Genomic DNA, 6,072 nt, shown 5'->3' with positions numbered 1-6,072 from the left:
CATTGTTCAGCAGAAATCGGCCGATCGCTGGAGATGGAGCGAATACGCTCACAATAGCGGATAGTAGAGCAGCAGCTGATCGCGGGGGAAGTCAGAGGCTGGTGTTTTGGCAAATAGCAGCGCTACAGCGGACCCGTCTAATCCCTGGAAGGGTAATTTACACCAAATGTGTTGAGGGAAGAAGTCCAGGAATGTGTGGGAGGATTTTATTGTTGCCTCAGGACGCGATCATTAGTCCACGGAAATGCATTTCCACTGTAGCCTGTAAAAGAGACGCTTTGAGTGTTGTGTAGTTTGGGGTGAGTCTAACAAAGTGACCTAGAAACAAATGAAGCAGAGAACTATTGCGTTCGGAGCCCGAGAGCTGCACACCAGCACGTGTTTTTGTGACCGCACAGCGTCGGACTCCCACCAACTGACGGCTCCTCTGGTTTTGGAGTCAAGCTTGTTTCTTTAGCTGGTTTTGAGCGGAGAAGTGACCGCGCGCTGGTTAATCTGGAGGCTGTGGTCCTCCTGGTACGGATGCTGATGGGATGCTAATACACGGGTCTATCGCCAGCATCCTCCAGCGTCGCCTCCATCTGCTGGGTTAAAATGAGGGAGAGTCACACCTGCACAGGAAAACTATTAGCAGCTGATGGAAACACTCTGCCCACACATGCCCCCCCCCACCCCCACCACCACCGCCTCCGACGAGGGCACGAGCAGAAACCTCATTAGCAGTAGATGGAGGCCTCTGGGGGCCAAACAAAACAAACAGCCCATTAAATCACAACACGGGTCAAACAGTGACCTGTGTGGGTGATCTGCACACACACACACACACACACACACACACACACACACACACACACACACACACACACACACACTGTACAGTATGAGTCAGTGCGTGGAGGGGTTTGACCTTCGACCCCCTGCTGTCACAAGATGCCGTCACAAGAAGTGTCATGTTGACAGTGCTTTGAACTTCACCCAGAGTTCACTGTGAGCTGCTGAGTGTTTTTACACAGAGACACTGTGAGTGAAGCAGAAGCTGTGGACTCTGCCAGGAACGTGTGACGGCCGCTGCGCTGGTGAACGGTCGCAGCTCTGCTTTAATTTCCAGGGAACGTCCTTTTCCAAACTTCTCCCATTAAGCGTGCTTTTGAAGTGGTTCTGTCCTTCAATCTGTTCATGGACTCAAGTCGAGGTTCTGCAGAAAACGCATTTATGAAGCACATGTGGAACAAATCGGGACTTGTGTTATCGGCAACATCAAGTTCTTGTGTCAGTAACGCAGGCTGATCAGAAAAATGTGTTTCCTTTTATGTATTTATGGCATTTAGCATTCAGTACAGTATGAACAGTATCTATGCTCTTTGAGCTTTAGCTTGAATGTTGAAATTATTTTGTGCATGTGCTGCGTCTTCACTGATTTAAGACTGTGATTTTAAAAATTTATTGTGAGCTTTAGGATTTCACTCCACCATGTTGTGAAGACGTGTTTAGCCTGAGAGATACCGGCGCGGGCGCTCGCTTTTAGGCCTCGGCCACAGGAGTCTGCTTCAGAAAGCCGACTTTTCTCCCTGTGCTCAATTCGCCACGGCAACGGCAAAAAGGCTTTTCCCGCGACGTGAGACGCTCACGAGGAGGCGGATGCAACAGCAGGTGCTGGGGGTGAACCTGGAGCGTCTGGGAAACCGAACACGTGGGACGAGGATCACAGCAGCAGCGAGCGCCGGGACGCGCTGCGACGGCAGCTGCCTGAGGTGGAAAGTCCACACAGACGCACGGGGTCCCGGGGGGGAATCCACCGACGGCAGCATGCGATTCACACGGTTCCCGTCACAACGAGGAGCCTCGCGCATGTGTTTGTGATCAGATCCGATTATCTGCCAGACCGCACCATGTGTTTGACTTCAGCTTTTACAGCGATGCTAAACTGTTATGGACGCATTTACAGTCTACAAGGTGCTGCTGCAGTAGATTTCTATGGGACACGTATGATCTTGGCAGGAAATAGGCCTCAAACCTGGAGTCTTAGCTGTTTGTGCAGCTTCTTCCTTCTCCTGTATGTGGGCATCATCTGAAATAGGCCGCGGAGCTGCCGATGACCCCGTGAACTGTGGCCCACGCTGATGGAGGATTCATCACCCTTTAACCAGGAGCAGGCGCAGGGACGTGAGCATGAATGCTCTCCTGCACAGATCACAGCGGGGGATCAATGTACAGTATGTGTGACGAACCCAGCATCCTTTGTTGCTCTTTGTTGCACATTGTGCTCAACACAAGACGTCCGCTGAGCATCGGGGGTCGAGAGGCCAACGGGGTTAACGTGGAAACAAGCAGGGCTGAAGAGCTAAGCAGCATCTGGGGGGGAGGAGCTCAGCGCTAATATGAAAATCCATCAAAGGCCTCTGAGAGGCTTCGAGGAAGCAGCGTCAGAGCTCCATTCAAAAGCACAGCGCGAGGGGGACGTGGATCATCCCGCCGGCGCCGTGTGAATGGGGCTTTGTCCAGAGCCTCGGTCTAACGCGGCGGAGGAAGTCGACGCTGAGGGTTAGAGAGTGCGAGCGCCCGCGTCGCCGCGTCTCCCGGGACTCCGAGCAGAACCCCAATCACATCCAGCTGCTGACGGGAAGCGCCGGGCGCGAGAGGGAGGAGCGGCGGCGCGACGCGAGCGGCGCATAAACACAAGCACATGCCGGGTTCTGGCCCGGTCCCAGCTGTCACCGTAGAAATATGGAGTGGAAGGAAACCTTTAGAAAGTTCCTGCGCTCGCTCTAAGCAGAAGATAAGTGGCCAAATGCAGCGGCGCTGAGTGATCCGCAGGACTAATGGCTCGCAGACATCACTCACAGCTCCATCACTTCTTCCATTAAAAGCTCAAATAAGTCATTTGCTCTACAGAATGATGCCCCAGACTCCAGGCCAGTCGAATGGAAGTGAATGGAATCCATTATCTGTTCATCCCACAGCGGGATCGTCAGGGCGGCAGAAGGATTTCCACCCAGGTCACGTGACGTATGCAGTCCCTCAAGCGTCGTCTGGGCCGGCACCAGGTGCCCAGATACTGACAAGACGTCCAGTTCAATTCTCCAGAACCTGGAAAGGAAGCTTTGGCGTCATGAACCTGGAGCAGCAGCAGTTTCACCCACCAGCTGCAGGAAGAGGCACCATCGAGGCTGCTTCACGGTCAGACCCACTGTTGATGTGATCCGTCATGGTGAGACTGCTCATTTATTCAGCAGAGTCACATAGAAACAGACATGTTGACCGTAACACAACTGTTGCTCCATTAAACCCACTCACCAGTCAAAGTGGAGGTTACTGGTGTTCAGGAAGCACAGCCGTTCTCACAGTTGCTAAACACGTTTCTGACCTTTGACTTACTTTCCTGTAACTGCTGTCTCTCAGCCAGACTGAGGCCTCTGACCGTGGGGGGGGGGGGGGGTTCCTATGGTCTTCTACCACGTTTTTCTCATTGGAACCGCTCTGTGAGGAACCCGTGGACCGGCACCACGGGCCTCAGCGACTTGGTTCTGGTTCAGCCCGCTCTGCAGCGTGGCCTAGTCCGTCGTCTGCTGCTCTGATGGTCACACGCTTCCCGCTGTTTACCTCCAGATCATCACAACCGAGCACAGATGAAGCGCTCTCTGCTGGAACCGGTTTCCTGTTTAGGAACACTACAAACCACTGCGTTCTGGCGTCACACGCTCCATCTCCCCAACGCGATTTTCTGATTGCACTGGTTTGTCCCCGTGATACATGAAAAACCTCCCGCTCCCACTGGAGTGAAAATGCAATTGGTCTCTTCACAACCTCGGGAGCATTCAAAGATGAGGGGAGGGGGGCCACTTCAATGAAAAGCATCTGCTGCTGAACGTGGATGCTCTGCTTTTCCCTGTCTCCACTCTCTGCCTCATTTTTTCCACAGGTTGTTTTCTTTTAGTCCCCGGGGAGCGATAAAAGTAGCTGCAGAGGTGTAGCGCAGCGGGACGGATCCAAGGTGAGCATTAGTGCAGGCAGGTGGCTGGCACCCTGGGGGGGGGGGGGTCTTCCCAGCGGGGGTGTGGTGCATCCACAAAGCTGCGGCGATGACCTCCGCTGACACGGCCCGGACGCCGGCTTGTTATTAGAGCCGCGTCACAGGGTGTGTAAACAAGCGCACCCCGTCGTTAGGCCGGGTGGGGGCTGGAGACACGCGGGTCATTAGCAGCGTGTATTTAAGAGGCTGATGAGCCTGACGTCGCCCTCTACGATGCGTCTGCAGAGACCTCTGTGCGGTGAGACTCTGCAGACTCTGCGGGAGGTTGATCCGTGTGATGGGCCGTTTGATCTGACTCAGCTGCTTCAGAGCCAACCGGGGTGTTGGTGCCTTTGTTTCTGGTTCACCACTCGACCCACCGAGGACCATAAAGCAGCTTTTATCAGACCCACAGTGTCCAGCCAAGTACTGTTCAAGTTCTCCTTCCATTCGATGGACTAAGGCTGATTTTAAACAATAAAAAGCGAACCCCGTCATTTTTTATTTCTTAATGCCGAGGCCGTGATTTCTTACTTACGTGTGATGTGGCAGCGATGTAGGAAAATGTGAGGAGGGCAGAAACACGGTTTGAAAGAAACTGTGTTTTCAGTTCTAGAGGCAGAAACAGGAAGCAACACAGATACTTCTGCTTGTACCCTCCTCAGATGCATTAACCTTTGAAACGCAACACCAGGCAAATTCCAGACAGGCAGAGACTTACATTCAAACTCCACGCTGTGGTTGACCGGCGTAAAGCTACACCTTTACAAACATTCCAAGACAAGACGGCACAAACTGATAGTGAGTTATTAAAAAGAGGCGCTGCCAAGCGGAGCTCGGCTGTCCTGTTGTCTGTGGCACCGGTGATGTCATCAGCACCCACCGCTGCAGCAACGTGGAGTTCAGGAGGCATTATCTTGTTACTGCAATCACATACTGTATAAACTGAAACCTGCATTTTGGTCTAAAAGATCCTGGTCGCTGATTCAAACGCTGGCTCAGAGAGTGAAAAAGCCCAGAATCACAAACAAATCAACAACAAAACCTCTAGTAAGCGTCTGGAGCTGAGTGTCTGGACTCCAGAAGACTCTTCTCCTGTATGACTAAGGAGACGCCTCATCACTCAATAAGACTAGGAATTGTTTTGAGCAAAACATGTACGAAGCAGGAGACGGGAAAATGTGAGTAAGCAGAATAATTAATGAGGCATCCGTGACTCGCTCAGACGCTTGATTTTAACAAGGTGGACGTGTTCACCGGGCGAAGGTGTTGGTGGTTTTTCAATAATCGCCTCTTGAGGAAACTGATGGAAACTGTTTTCCACCAAAGACGTATGTTTTCAGCGGCTGCTTCCATCTGCGGCGTCTTAAGCGTAATCCCAGCTAACTTTTATTTTATTTATTTAAGTGCGAGCGTTGGTCTCCCCTCTATCTGCTGATCCAAAGGTGAGCTGGGTGCTGACTGCAGCGTTATGTTTACAGGGGAACAGTGAGTCATGTGCGTCTGGAATCCCAGAGAGTCTCTGAAAGCGATGGGAGTCAGAGCTGCGCCGTCAGCTAATGAAAGCCTCATGAGGACGAGTGATGGCAGAGGCCGAGGGCGCGAGACGTCCCCAGAACCAGGCAGGCTGCTCACATTATGGACGTTATGGTGATTCGATAAGTGAATTTTGAGCTGATAAATCAGTCCTATACACCAGCCCGTACAGAACTACGGTCACTTCCCCTGAATCCTGATGGTTTACATTAATCATTCATCTACATCATAGCCTTAGTTTGTACAACATCTGCAACATGAAACAAACCTTAAAGTTTGAGGACGTTAAAGTGAACCTTTGCATTCAGAACCTACCTCAGCAATCAACCAGCACTGAACCCTGTTCACCCTGTACCAAACTCTTCCACATGGGGTTGGGACTGTTCTGCTGCTTCATGCACATGGAACCTTGTTATTTGTCTGATTCCTTTACGTTCGTGTTGATATTTGGAAGGTGGATGTACAGAAATCTGTCGTCGGCACATCACTGGGTTTATCCTGACCTCAGAAGACCTCAACCCTAAACT

Source organism: Betta splendens, chromosome 2 (genome assembly GCF_900634795.4).
Source record: "Betta splendens chromosome 2, fBetSpl5.4, whole genome shotgun sequence".
Taxonomy (NCBI): domain Eukaryota; kingdom Metazoa; phylum Chordata; class Actinopteri; order Anabantiformes; family Osphronemidae; genus Betta; species Betta splendens.
This window is presented reverse-complemented; position numbering follows the sequence as displayed.